Source organism: Salvelinus fontinalis, chromosome 20, assembly GCF_029448725.1.
Source record: "Salvelinus fontinalis isolate EN_2023a chromosome 20, ASM2944872v1, whole genome shotgun sequence".
NCBI lineage: Eukaryota > Metazoa > Chordata > Actinopteri > Salmoniformes > Salmonidae > Salvelinus > Salvelinus fontinalis.
In genome coordinates, this window is record NC_074684.1 from 5,629,094 (window position 1) to 5,644,363 (window position 15,270).

The 15,270-nt window shown below is 43.2% G+C and overlaps 1 protein-coding gene and 1 long non-coding RNA gene across 3 annotated transcripts in view; one reads left to right on the forward strand and one right to left on the reverse strand.

Moving 5' to 3' along the window:
- LOC129817185 (kelch-like protein 29) overlaps window positions 1-15,270 on the reverse strand; it is a 369,971-nt gene that overhangs the window by 151,583 nt on the left and 203,118 nt on the right. The window lies entirely within an intron of this gene.
- LOC129817190 (uncharacterized) lies at window positions 2,019-7,007 on the forward strand. Its single transcript, XR_008753682.1, has 2 exons — window positions 2,019-2,558; window positions 6,504-7,007. It is a non-coding gene; the product is annotated as an uncharacterized LOC129817190 (long non-coding RNA).

The window sequence follows — 15,270 nt, forward strand, 5'->3', positions numbered from 1 at the left end:
TTTTTTACTCCTGAACGTATTTAGGTTTGTCATAACAAAGGGGGTGAATACTTATAGAACCAAGACATTTGTGTTCAATTTTTTTTATCAATTTGTTACCATTTCTAGAATTTTCTTTGCACTTTGACATTATGGAGTATTTTGTGTAGATCAGTGACCAATACATTCACAATTATATCCATTCCAATCCCACTTTGTAACCCCACAAGAAAGTGAAAATATCCAAAACAATCGTACCGCGACATTATTTGTCTGCCCAGTTAGCGGGTAGATTTGTTTTTAGCCAAATCCTTTTAGAGCAAGCCAAATCATTTCCTGTTTTGAAAAGTTATCCTAGATCAGGATCCATTGTTTGAATGGTAAGATGCCAATCATTTGACTGTATTCTCCTCTCCACACTGACACTACTCCACAGGAGAAGATCTAATAATCATCCTGACTCACCGTCCTATTCTCCCTGACATGGCTCTGCCAACACCAACAGCTGTCACCGTGAGTGTGTGTTAGTGTCTAGCAATAGCAGACAGCGTTACTGTCTGCACCAAATACCATCTACCATGTTATTGGTTGCCTTCCCCCAGAGGTAAGACATGGGCAGGGCCAATACCGACAGCTGTCTGTCACTGTGTGCATCAAACATCCATGCATGCCATTGGTTTCCTTCTCCCAGTGGTCCAAGGAGAAGGGTATGGTTGGTGAACAGAAGGATGTGATTGGCTGGTCTGGTCTCCTCATACATCCAAACAAACAAACGGGGTTTTCTCCTGACTGTGTGTTTGCCTTGGTTGGGCCCAGTCCCTTGTCTGTCTCAGAGATATAGCTCCTATTCAATCTACTAATTCAACAGACTGAATGAGAAAAGAGAGACACACACATGAAGCAGGAACACACACATACACAAGCACCCAGACACATCACGCAAAGGCTTAACTATAGGGTAGGCTAGCATATACCATAGGGTCCAGAGTAGAACTGCTTAACTATAGGGTAGACTACCATAGGGTCCAGAGTAGAACTGCTTAACTATAGGGTAGTCTAGCATACACCATAGGGTCCAGAGTATAAAGCTATTGTATTGTGAGATGGGCTCTGGTCTCCCTTGAGAAATGAGTTCATAACTAGACAGACAGAGAGATCAGGAGGAGAGAGAGGAGGAGGAGGAGGAGAGAGTGGTCTATAACAGTCTGGTCCCTCTGGCGCAGCAACTTTACAGCACACACTGATCAAATCAACAAACTGCTGGGAGATTTAATAACAGGTCCGCGGGAAATGATCAAAGAAAGGAAGAAGGCACAAGAGAGAGAGGGAGGGGGGGACTGAAGCAGAGAGAAATTGAGAATGTGCCACACCCCCACATGCACACACACACGCACAGGTCAGAAACAATGACATTGTACGAGGCTAATCTGAGGGAATGTCAGAGGATCTGCCAGACACTGTGTGATAACAGCCTCCTCCTTCTACAGCCCTTATTACATTCTGCTTTTTAAGACTGTGTGTGTGTGTTCGGGTTGGTGACACTCCATAGACAGAAAGGGAATAACTGTCCTTAGGCGAGAGGCAGGTTGATCTCTGTGTAATATTGTTTGGCTGTATGGTAATCAAGCTTTGCCGTTGATGTGGTTTCTTTATTCATGTATTTATTTGACAGGTTTATAGATTAATGAACTGGCCAAGCAGACAGACAAAACATGTCACAACCGGCTTCCTTGTGGATCAGTTTAAATGCATCTGAGGAATGCTCCTTTGTGTGTGTGTGTGTGTGTGTGTGTGTGTGTGTGTGTGTGTGTGTGTGTGTGTGTGTGTGTGTGTGTGTGTGTGTGTGTGTGTGTGTGTGTGTGTGTGTGTGTGTGTGTGTGACACCCACATATTCAGGCCACATCTCTAGAGATATGTGTACACAAATGTAATCACAATCAAAACTCCAAAAACGGTAACAACCATTGCTGTGCCTGGTCGTGATATTGTACACCGCAAAATAACAACACATTGTAATTCCACACCATAAACAAATCACGGCGAGTCTGTGAGTGTGTAGTGCAGGCAGGGAAATGCAATTCGACAGCAGCAGAATGGCTCACACACACACACACACATCTTTCTTCCCTATGGCCAGAAAGAGAGAAAGAGATGGAGAGAATATGGTTGGATTGTGGAGAGTGATGGAGGCAAGTCTGTGTCGGGGGAGAATGAGCGAAAGAGAGGGAGAGAGAGATTGAGCGACAGAGGTAGAAAGACCCATACATCATGCAGGCTCATATCATTTCCTTTGACATGTCATTTTCATCTGCTCGAGGAGGAGAAGAAGAAAACATTTATTTTCCTGGCTGCCTGACCAAAAAAAGGGGACCATCCGTCCATATAGAACTCTGACCCACACCGGCGAAGACAAACGAAGTAAAGAAGAAAAACCTGTCTAGTCTTTTTTAACGTTTCCTTAATGCTTCCTTTCTGCTTGACATTATGCACCTAAACAGCTGTCTCCAGTCTATGTGGAAAACTATTTTGTGACACTGCAGTGTGTGGTGGATTGGTTCTGGATTGTTCACACCCTGATGGTGAGTGAATGGATGAAGCCTAGGCTTGGTGATGCTGTGTCCAATCTATTATGACACTGTAGCAGAACGGAACAACTCACCAGTAAACAAAGAGAGGATTCTGCCATCTTGGAAGCCATTTTAAAAATGATAGGGTTGCTTGGCATGGTGAACAGCGCTATAGTTCAGTTTGGACAGGCAGGGTATATTCCGTATTATCAACTACTGTACGACCTACGACAATGAACTCAGACGAAATTCCAATGCAGATTACAATGAAAGTCTGCACCCAGATGCAATTCTAACATGAATGTGAGAAGGGTAGCGCTCACTTTTCTCATGTCGTAGATACAACACCAGCATAGAAGCAGGTGAATATTTACCAACTGTTTGAAGTGAAATATCCAGTAATTAAATAAATGAACAGTTTATGCCATAATCTCATTAAGAGCTCTGGAAATTAAATTACTTGCTAATTACCCCTCTCGTGTTACAGTACAGTCAGCACCCAAGTGTAAACAGGTATTTCAGGAGAATCAAATCGTGTATATGTGGGTAATTCAACTATGCTATATTAGCCTAGATAATATCTGATGTGGTTTGGACCCATTTTCATGTAACCAATGGGATTTACAGTTGGACTGAATTGGTCCTCAAAACAACCTGAAGTTGGGGCTCTACAGTATGTTAATGTATTGTTTTGATTATGGTCAAGCCTCTGTTTCTGTTCGTTAAGAATTGAGAGTGACGTCAACCCCCGGCTCTTTGATAGCCCAGCCCAACTAGCCTCTGTAAACCAACACTTAACACTGACCCACAGCTGCCAACCGGGAGACGACTTGACAGACACGAGAAATACAAAACAGTCTGAAACAAAGTCTGACGGAGGGAGGGAGATATTTTAGGCTAGGGGCACCGTGTGTCGAGGGCCTCCAAACACACACTCTTAATTCTCAGCCCCAGGCAAACGAGTGAAGGGGAACGGACTCGGCTTCCATTGAAATTCCAGGGCTAAGACATTCCGACAGCTCGGAGCTCCCGGCTCGACGCTCTGGAAAACAGGCGCGTGGTCGCGGGGCGAGGCCGACAGGCTTCAGCTGGGAAGGAAGACGAGCCCGGAAACCAAACTCCGCCTAATATCCCATGAGTGCCCAGAGGAACTGGAGCTTGTCCTCACACCTAGCAGACACTTTTATTTATTCTCCACCACCCTCTCCAACTTTCTTTACCTCTGCCACTGCCTCAACATATGGTATGTTATAAACCTGAATAAGCCTTTATAACATGTATCCTAACATTGATTAGAGAAAAACTCCCTTTCTTTTGTCTTTCTCTGCCAACAGATTGGCTTGTTATTGGGGAAATGGAGGTCCCAGAAAGTAGCAACAAAGTTCACAGTGACTGAAGTTGCTGATAGGCTACAAATGTGGCCAAGCACTAACTAAGGCAGCTGATAGGCTAGAAGTGTGACCAACCATTCACTCTGACTGAGGGAGACAACAGCAGCAGCCGTAGTAGTAGTAGTAGTAGTGTTGTTCGTGGTTCCCTGGAGTGTGATCTGTGATTGGACAAAGGGGCTGAGGAGACATCCTTGTGTCATAAGGACACGTCCCTGAGGACAGCTGAGGGGGACATGTTATTCTGCCTCGTCCCCTCGCTGGGCCAGAGAGAGACACAGTGGCACCGCACGGCCGTCTGGCCGCGACCTCGGCTGATGTGTAGCGAGCGGTTTGGGAACAAAATGTCTGCCGCCTGTCACTGCTGTAGCCACTGGGACTCGGTGGACACTCTGTATTTATGCTTCCAGACACTGGGGCAGGTCTGGACCTGTGTGTCTGTGTGTTTTCAACTACACATCGCTTTCACTAAGAGGGGGGACGGACACTTTACTGAAATGGTCACCATGAGCACTGAAGCGAGTCTGGCCCACAAAGTGTGTGTGCGCAAGTGACTGTATGTATGTGTGTCAGATACGTACAGTACAACGTTCTTTGAGGTCTGGGCCACTGGATTTAGAAGAGCTGATTTAGCTGTTATATAAAGCACTCTTCCTTTACGGATGGGTGGGTAGGTATTATCTTAATTGAGTCATTAGTCGGGTAGCTTTTAATCAGTCGGTATGACAATAATTTCAATAACTAATTTGATGGCATTAAGAACAATGGGGGGGGGGGGGGGTTCAAATGAATTTCCAGTGGGTGACATTACAGTTTTAAAATCGCATTCAATCTACACGCCATTTCAAACCATTTCTAACTCTTCCCACCCGGTTCAAAACACTGGCCACAGCTGGTGGTGACAATGCAAGATCCCTCAGCCACTGACAACAGAGACTATTCATTATGGAAACTACAAAGGAAAGTTTAATCAAGCAAATTAATTTTTGGGGAGTCGTGAGTAAGTCACCGATTATGAATCAGTGTTTAAAATAAGCATGCAAATTACTTGGGTACAATACAAACATTAACTCTGTTAAAACCGTGAGTATTTTCTCTGTCTGCCTTTATATTGTACAGCAACAGTAGAGGGAGGGAGAGCGAGAGATGGGGAGTGAGAGAGAGGTGGTCTTCGATCAATACTGACCAGTAGGACTGAGAAGCTGGAAGCAGCGGACAAACAACAGTAAACAAGCCAATACTTGGAATGCTCGGAATAGTGATGTCATATTCCCGACAAACCAGCCAATGAAAATGTCTACATGTTTCATCCAATTAAGTCTGTAACCGAAAAGGCTACATGCCGTCCTTTTTCTTGCGTAGGTCAATAAGACTGAGTCAGGTGAAATTAACAGGCTATTAAATGGCAATTTAAAAAAATATATATCTTAAGTCAGGCATTTGTCAATACTATTATGCCAGAGACAATTATCAGCTAATTAAATCTGAGAATATAAGACTCAGTATCTTACATCAGGTAGTAAATCTCTAACATCTCACTGTCTACACACAAAGCCCTTTTCCCAGAGATGAAAATACAATCCAGGTACGTAGAGTACTGATCCAGTATTCTCATACAGCTTCTAAAAATAACAGACTTATAGAACAGCACTGTCAAATCAAACTCCTCAGGGACTATCTTGTAGTAGATGTAGCTACGCCGCCTTTCACCGTAGGGCAAAAACTAAAATCAAACACAATTTTGTTTGCTGTCCATTTGATATAATCCAAACCATTCTGTCCTGCTGACCAAAACAGACCGCATCAACGAGAGTGGAGACAGTCCTCAGATTCAGATTGTTTACTAGTTACGGGGTTGCAGGTGTGATTGCAGGGTACAGTGAAAATATCTTCGGCTTCGAGCTCCAACATGCAGGACACGTGAAAAGAAATAATGAAAATGGTCATAAAAAAACAACTGAACATAGAAATAAAACGATATACCTAATAACATCTGTGGCGGTGATGAATAAATACATGTCCATTGGCATGGAGGCAGAGTAGACTGTTGACGGGATGGGGTGGAATGACCATAGGGGGATGGGGTGACGGGATGGGGTGGAATGACCATAGGGGGATGGGGTGGAATGACCATAGGGGGATGGGGTGGAATGACCATAGGGGGATGGGGTGGAATGACCATAGGGGGATGGGGTGGAATGACCATAGGGGGATGGGGTGGAATGACCATAGGGGGATGGGGTGACGGGATGGGGTGGAATGACCATAGGGGGATGGGGTGACGGGATGGGGTGGAATGACCATAGGGGGGAGCAGCAGCATGACCATTGAGTGAAATAAAAATACAAATTGTAATCAATTATATTAACAACTGCAACAGTGTTGAATGCCAGCTTGTGTGTCTGTATTCTGAAGATATGTGTGATATTTTTGAATGGCTGGGTCGGAGTTCATCAGCAACAGAGAGAAATCCACACACTGAACTATACTGTGTATTCCCAAATTTGTTTCTTTTGACAACGCTTCAACCCATCTTCATCAGTGTGTGTGTGTGTTTTCTGCTCCCCAGGGCATGTGGTGTGTGCGGGGGGAGAGAGACTGGTTTTATCCCAGAAGATGAAGTGGTCAGTCAACAGTCCAGTGAAGAGTGTCAGACAGACACCCTGCAGTACAGCGGTACATCTCTACAGCCAGGCTGGCTAGCACAGAGACACACACAGGGAGTATCCACACCCAGCACACACACACACAGCCACGGGTAGAGTATACTGGAGGAACAAGCCGCATCATTAAACCCCCAACTGAAGCACAGTCCTTGGTTTGAAGGTATACATGAGGTAAAAACAGACCTTGGGTTTATTTGAGGAGAAATTCTAACTGACAACCAAGGAAGATTTTTTTTTTTTTCCCCATCTTTCATTTGCCCCTGAATGTGCTTCTGTTGCTTAGGCCCAGCGCTTCTCTTTTTCAAATGTTAATTCGGGTTTTATCCAGATGGCAAAACTCATTTCAGGCTTCATGTACTGTATGGAGAGTGGCTATTGACAGGTGAAATAAAGATGTTTCGCCCCCAGCTGTGTTATAATGTAATTTGACCCATTTACTTTGAGCTAAAAACAACACCTTTGTATGTCACATCCTGTGAAACGCACAAAAAAAACGTCTCTGCGGGAAAGCAGGCTGAATTATGTGTGGCCTTTATTTCTGCTGAAAGGGCCTCAGGACAATGCAGACAAAATTGCAGACACAGGTTTTTTTTAATGATTTGCTTGACTCAGCTAATATTCCTTTTAACATTATTTATTTATCTGTTTTCGATGGTCGCCATTTTCTTGCCTGTGCAACTTATTCCTTGAGTGAAGATGTCTAATATCAGCAGAACGCAACACGGGAATCGTACGAGAAAGAAAGAAATCCATACATTTCTATTCCTCAAGACAACTTGCAGAGGACAGAATAGTCACAGGGTCAATATCTTGATACAATCATGGAGAAACCCTGAAAAATGTACTGTTACTAGACATAGAACACAGATATATACGAAGGTGGTAAATCAATGTGATGTGTCTATACAGTAGAAGCCTGTGAGTTTTCACACACTCCCTCTTCCTTTGTTTGTCGGCCATCTTGCTACCCTAACCCTCTACTCATCAGTCCGGGGTGATTCGGCTTCGGAGCAGCGACAGCCGAGAGTTGTGCAGTGAAGTATGAAATACACTAAAGAAGACATTTGCAGAAGCACTTCCTTTGTCCTGCAGTAGCAAGAGTTTCTGACTATCTTCTCTGATTATATCTAGTGAGGTCTGATTAGAGGCATGGCATGTGAATCAAACTGCAGTGTGTTTCCTCTTTGCTGGCATCCATTTGTTTTCCCATTCATCTACAAGCTGGAGGAAGTCACAGATCTATCCGCTACCTATTTACCTCCCACCGTGCCTTGTGCCAGCAATCAACACTCTGCCTAAACTCTATGCTTCACTGACAGAGACGTGGCTCTGGCACAGATACAAACAATTACTTTGGAACACCCTTTGCACCCCCAATTGATACTTCAAATCTTTCCCTTTAGTTAGGGCTTCATAAATAGAACTTTAGAACACCGAAAACATCACGTCGTCCTTGATTTTCTAATTTACCTCAAAAACACAGACGACCGACTAATCGTTTTCGGAGCTCAATCATACATAATTAGATTTCTACTTAAGATTAAGAGGAAACAATCAGTCTGAAAGGTAAATAGAAGGTGACAAAACAGCACTGAGGCTAAATCTACACCTCTTTGAAAACTGCCTAAATAGGTTTATAAAATATCTTAGGGACCGGTCGAAATGTACGTAATTGTTACCCAGAGGAAAATGGGGGAAGGTCATGCTTTTTCAATTTCAGTCAGGGGGAGGGTTTAGTATTTATTTATTTTTGACCAGGGGAGGGCCATGTGATTTGTAATCGATTAAATGTCAGTATTTGTCTGCATTTTGGAATTTAGGTATTGAATTCTACTATGCGTAACTTCGGCACTCTCGCTATTACTTTTCCTTTGGCTGTTCCATCAGTTCATCTTTTCCTTTGGCTGTTCCATCAGTTCATCTTTTCCTTTGGCTGCTCCATCAGTTCATATTTTCCTTTGGCTGTTCCATCAGTTCATATTTTCCTTTCGCTGTTCCATCAGTTCATCTTTTCCTTTGGCTGCTCCATCAGTTCATCTTTTCCTTTGGCTGCTCCATCAGTTCATCTTTTCCTTTGGCTGCTCCATCAGTTCATCTTTTCCTTTGGCTGCTCCATCAGTTCATCTTTTCCTTTGGCTGTTCCATCAGTTCATCTTTTCCTTTGGCTGCTCCATCAGTTCATCTTTGTGCTTGGCATATCCAGAACGTAGGCGAGTATCTGGCTAATCAAATAGTGCTTGTGGTGATGACATGGGGCGCTATCACACAAGAACAGTGGTAGAAATGCCCCATTCAAAACAACTGGGAACTCGGAAATCTCTGCATAGTTGGGATGGGCTAGTAAGCAAGCATTTCACGGTAAAGTCTATACCAGTTGTTTTCGGCGCATGTGATAAATACAATTTGATTTGATGCAGTTATTTCGGCATGAAGCATTCAACAGGACGGATATTGCGGTTATCGTCTTGCTCTTCACTGTAATCAGAGGGCTAATATCAATACTATGCATGCTAGTCTCTCTTGGTTAAAAGTAACGGAGAGACTGACTGCATCACTTTGTTTTTAGAAGAATCCTTCATGTGTCGAAAATGCCAAATAGTTTGCATTGTCAACTTACACACAGCACTGACACACACACTTACCCCACCAGCTATGTGTGATGTTTTAAATGCATTTAGTTATGTCCTTAAGCTGTTCTTGTCTATTAATGTTCTGTTTTATGTCATGTCTCATATTTTGTGTGGATCCCAGGAAGAATAGCTGCTGCAATCACCACAGCTAATTGGGATTCTAATAAAAAATAAATAAAAAAAGATTGCCTAAATTACGGCCCTAGCCAATAATTGTGTACTCACTTGATAACAAAAATACATTCCTCATTGCACTCTGTTGTTGTAGCCTAGGTAGAATAAAAACACAGGCCTAATCAATAGTGGAGCTTTGCGTGCCCGACTGATGCAGAGCGCAGCCTGGAGGAACACAACTTTTTTTCCCTCATTCACTTTGACAGGTAAATATTCATAGCACTCATATTTAGCTAATGAGTGGCCTAATATCTAGCTAATATTTAGCTTCTTCAGCTACACAACTCTAGACTCTCTCTTCCAGCTATTCCCGTGCGCAATAGGCTATGGACACAAACCTCTCCGCTATCCCTCTTCTCGTGAAATCCCAGGAAAAACTATAATATATATATAATATATCTTTTTTTTTTTATGTATACTTGGCCTAATAGGCTTTTCATGGAGAGAAGCAAGCTTGCTCTTGCTAACGGCTGAATGTAAAATAGGCCTAGGCCAAACCGTCGTGGAAAGCATATGACAGACAGTGATGAGCACAGTGAAAAAGATCCAAACGAATTGACATCCATTAGTAAAACGGAAATCGCTTGCAAACCACTTGAGTAACGAGGCGGTCTACGACGTGACGTAAAAAGATACGCGGGCCAAACAGCGTTTGTTGTTGAATTTCTACAATTTCATTTAAATACACGTTTCTATATAATATTTTTCAGTCGTCTGCATGTAGCCCACATTGAAAGATAATTTGCAGTTGAACCCACCCTAAAGCACTGATGAATGGTCTGTGTTACCACCTCATTAATAGTGCAGAAGGATGCTTTGATCAGTTGATTGACATGTGTAGGCTGTTGAACAATACACTTTCCACTAGTGTGGATAGTTGCCAACATTTTATAGTTACGCATAATCTATCGTTATAGTCATCATCCTTGGTGTGGACGGCCCTTAACGCTTACATTGGTAAATGCCACCTTCAAGTGGATAACATGAATGGTATGAATACAGCAGAGGTTCTCAACCACGGGTTGATTTGATAGAAATCGCGACTGCAACAACGATAGCCTACTAAAAAGGGATTTCATATTTTCTGCTATTTTGTTTTAATTATCATTTTGGAAGGGGAGGGTGACATGTTTGTTTTTTTCAAATGCTCGGGGAGGGCCAGGAAAAAAAATATTTTCCTCAGGGGAAGGGCCATCCATTTTCATTTCAAAGAGGTCCGAATACCTCCAGGTATCCCTCAATATAAATAACGATCACTCCCTTAGTGAGCGTGAGAGAGTAATACATAAAAAAAAAATCTTCAGAATTTCTTTACAAATCAAATACAGGATAATTATTGTCGATTGTTACAGACATTGGTACTGTCTTTCACATTAATAACCTATTACCACTTTATAACCTATAGTAGAGGTTCAGGTGCTCTGAAGGATATAGCTGAAAATGTTACAGCTTTGAAAAGGGCTGCTCCTCATAAATTATTTTGGGCTAATCAAAAACACGACAGAAAATACAGTTGCAGTGATATTTTGCACTGGGCACTCTGAAATCTCCCTCGCCCTTACTGTACCACTCCCTCTCTCCCATCCCACGGTTCTTTACGCTTCTCTTGCCTTGAGCGTCCTCCCTTCATCTCTCATTCTCCCTCCAGTCTTTTAGATGACCCTCTTCTCAACCTCCCTCTGCCTCTCTCCCCTCCTCTACTTTCTCTCTCTGACATACACATACACATACACATGTGATAGATAATGGCATGACATCAATAAAACATGATGCAGTGACATATCCTAGAATATATAATTCAACAGCGCACCCATACAGGTACAGTGCCAGTCAAAAGTTTGGACACACCTACTCATTCAAGGGGTTTTTCTTTATTTTTGCTATTTTCTACATTGTAGAATAATAGTGAAGACATCAAAATTATTAAATAAAACACATACGGAATCATGTAGTAACCCAAAAAGTGTTACACAAATCAAAATATATTTTATCTTGTAGATTCTTCAAAGTAGTCATTGTAAATAAGAATTTGTTCTTAACCGACTTGCCTAGTTAAATAAAGGTTCAATATATTTTTTAAAAAAGACAGCTTTGCACACTTTTGGCATTCTCTCAACCAGCTTCATGAGGAATGCTTTTCCAACAGTCTTGAAGGAGTTCCCACATATGCTGAGCACTTGTTGGCTGCTTTTCCTTCACTCTGCGGTCCAACTCATCCCAAACCATCTCAATTGGGTTGAGGTCGGGTGATTGTGGAGGCCAGGCCATATTATGCAGCACTTCATCACTCTCATTCTTGGTGAAATAGCTCTTACACAGCCTGGAGGTGTGTTGGGTCATTGTTCTGTTTAAGAAAACAAATGATAGTGGGACTAAGTGCAAACCAGATGGGATGGTGTATCACTGCAGAATGCTGTGCCTTGAATTGTGCCTTGAATTCTAAATATATCACTGACAGTATCACCAGCAAAGCACCCCCACACCTCACGGTGGGAACCACACATACAGCGATCATCAGTTCACCTACTCTGCCTGTCACAAAGAATCTCAAATTTGGACTCATCAGACCAAAGGACAGATTTCCACCGGTCTAATGTCCATTGCTCGTGTTTCTTGGCCCAAGCAAGTCTCTTCTTCTTATTGGTGGCCTTTAGTAGTGGTTTCTTTGCAGCAATTTGACCATGAAGGCCTGATTCACGCAGTCTCCACTGAACAGTTGATGTTGAGATGTGTCTGGTACTTGAACTCTGAAGCATTTATCTGGGCTGCAATCTGAGATGCAGTTAACTCTGCAGCAGAGGTAACTCCGGATTGACTACCCTTAATGTCTTAAAGTAATGATGGACTTGTTTCTCTTTGCTCATTTGAGCTGTTCTTGCCATAATATGGACTTGGTCTTATACCAAATAGTGCTATCTTCTGTATACCACCCCTACCTTGTCAAAACAATTGATTGGCTCAAATGCATTAAGAGGGAAAGACATTCCACAAATTAACAGGTGTGCCTTGTTAAAAGTTAATTGAAACACATTCCAGGGGACTACCTCCATGAAGCTGGTTGAGAGAATGCCAAGAGTGTGCAAAGCTGTCGTCAACGCAAAGGGTGGCTACTTTGAAGAATCTCAAATATAAAATATATTTTGATTTGTTTAACATATGTGTTATTTCATAGTTTTACTGTCTTCACTATTATTCTACTGTCACGCCCTGACCTTAGAGATCCTTATTTATTCTTTATGTTTGGTTAGGTCAGGGTGTGACTGGGGTAGGAAAATCTGTTTTCTATTTCTTTGTTGTTTTGCCGTGTGTGTGGTTCCCAATCAGAGGCAGCTGTCTATCGTTGTCTCTGATTGGGGATCATATATAAGTTGTCATTTTCCCTTTGGGTTTTGTGGGGTGTTGTTTTCTGTTTAGGTTGTTTCCCTGACAGAACTGTGCGCTTTCGTTTTCTCCGTTTGTCATTTTGTTTGAGTGTTTTTTGTGAACATTAAATCATGAACACTTTCCACGCTGCGCTTTGGTCTCATTCCGACGACGAACGTTACGTCTACGATGTAGAAAATTGTAAAAAATGAAATAAAAAAAACCTGGAATGAGCAGGTGTGTCCAAACTTTGGACTGGTACTGCAGGTAACTGCCAAAATAAAGGAAAGACTAACATGTGTTGGCCTGGCTTGCAGTTGGCGTTCCAATTCATCCCAAAGGTGTTCAATATGGTTGAGGTCAGGGCTCTGTGCAGGCCAGTCAAGTTCTTCCACACTGATCTCGACAAACCATTTCTGTATGGACCTCACGTTTTGCACAGGGGAATTGTCATGCTGAAACAGGAAAGGGCCTTCCCCAAACTGTTGTCACAAAGTTGAAAGAACAGAATCATCTAGAATGTCATTGTGTGCTGTAGCGTTAAGATTTCCCTTCACTGGAACTAAGGGGCCTAGCCCAAACCATGAATAGCAGCCCCAGACCATTATCCCTCCTCCACCAAACTTTACAGTTGGCACTATGCATTCGGCCAGATAGCATCCGCCAAACCCAGATTTGTCAATCAGTATATATATTTTTGGTGATGGTGAAGCGTGATTCATCACTCTAGAGAAAACGTTTCCATTGCTCCAGAGTCGGCGAGCTTTACACCACTCCAGCCAGCATTGAGCATTAAGCATGGTGATCTTAGGCTTGTGTGCTGCTGCTTGGCCGTGGAAACCCATTTCATGAAGCTCCAGAACAGCTTGTGCTGACATTGCTTCCAGAAGCAGTTTGGAACTCGGTAGTGAGCGTTGCAACCGATGACAGACGATTTTACATGCTACGCGCTTCAGCACTCGACGGTCCCGTTCTGTGAGCTTGTGTGGCCTACCACTTCGCGGCAGAGACATTTCACGGCAGAGACATTGTGTGGCCTACCACTGTCGCTCCTAGACATTTCCACTTCAAAATAACAGCACTTACAGTTGACCGGGGCAGCTCTAGCAGGGCAGAAATTTGACGAACTGACTTGTTGCAAAGGTGTCATCCTATGACGGTGCCGCGTTGAAAGTCACTGAGTTCTTCAGTAAGGCCATTCTACTGCCAATGTCTTTCTCTGGAGATTGCATGGCTGTGTGCTCGATTGTATACACCTGTCCGCAATGGGTGTGGCTGAAATAGCCAAAGCCACTAATTTGAAGTGGTGTCCACATACATTTGTATATATACACTCAAGTGTTTCCATTATTTTGTCAGCTACCTGTACAATGACTATTTGAAGTACTTACTCCAATAAAAAAAAGAGGAGATTGGTAAGTAAGGACCTGCTATTAAATTGGACACATTCACAATCACGCACAACAAACGCTGCCATTCAAAGACCCAGTGTGAGCACTCGTGCACACACATTTCCATGACCTTACCCTCCCTGTACACTAGCAGTAGGCAACCCTGGTCCTGGAGTGCCCGGAGGCACGTCATGTTTTTGATTTAACCGACCTGTAAGACCAGGTGTGTTGAATTTAGGCCATCACCGAACTGATCAATTAGTCAGGTGTGTTGCCTAGTTGGAACAAAATATTACAGTACCTGCGGGCACTCCAGGAACCGGGCTGCCTACTCCTGCTGTATAGACACTTGTTGACAACCGCATGTAATCTGAGACTGGCCTGGTACAGCTGCTAAATCCCTTGTAGAAATGTGATGTCGTTACAGAGAGGAGGGAATATCCTCCTGCCTAAGCTTATTGAGCTGTCAACTTTGTGTCCCTATCAGAGCCCATTGACTTCCTGTCACATACACTGACAGAGGTTGTGCTGCGTTTTCCATCCTACTTTTACAAGCAGGCTTCCTGTAACGGCAGGCCAACTGTAACCGTTAGTAACGACGACATCAGGAAGACCGTGTCCAGATATCGACTTGTGTTGACGCGGCAGGGAATTTGCTCTGTATTTAAATTGATCCTTGGTTGGTCCTCTAGGTTGCAGGTGCCAAGTCCTTGTGCTGGGGTTTCATCCTGTTCTCTAAGGGGGAACTACTTGCACACTCAATGGTGTCCTCGGGTGACAGAGGGAGACGTTTAATGGCACAGGAATGGTCCTATTATAGATCCGATGGTGTGAGAATAAACGGAAGTGCTGCTATTCTAAGTCCCGACGCACGGGGTAGACTTTATGACCCGACTGTCGAATGGATTTCAGCCGTAGCATTTCCCTGACCTTTCAGTCCGTCAGGTCTGAGCTCTAGAACATTGCCGCAGGGAGCAGAGTACAGAGAAATATGATGAAAATGATACATGGCAATTAAAACTTCTACTTGGTCACAATCCCGGATCCGGGAGCACCCTCATCAGTAAAAAAAGCTGACTAGCATAGCCTAGCATAGCGCCACAAGTAAATAG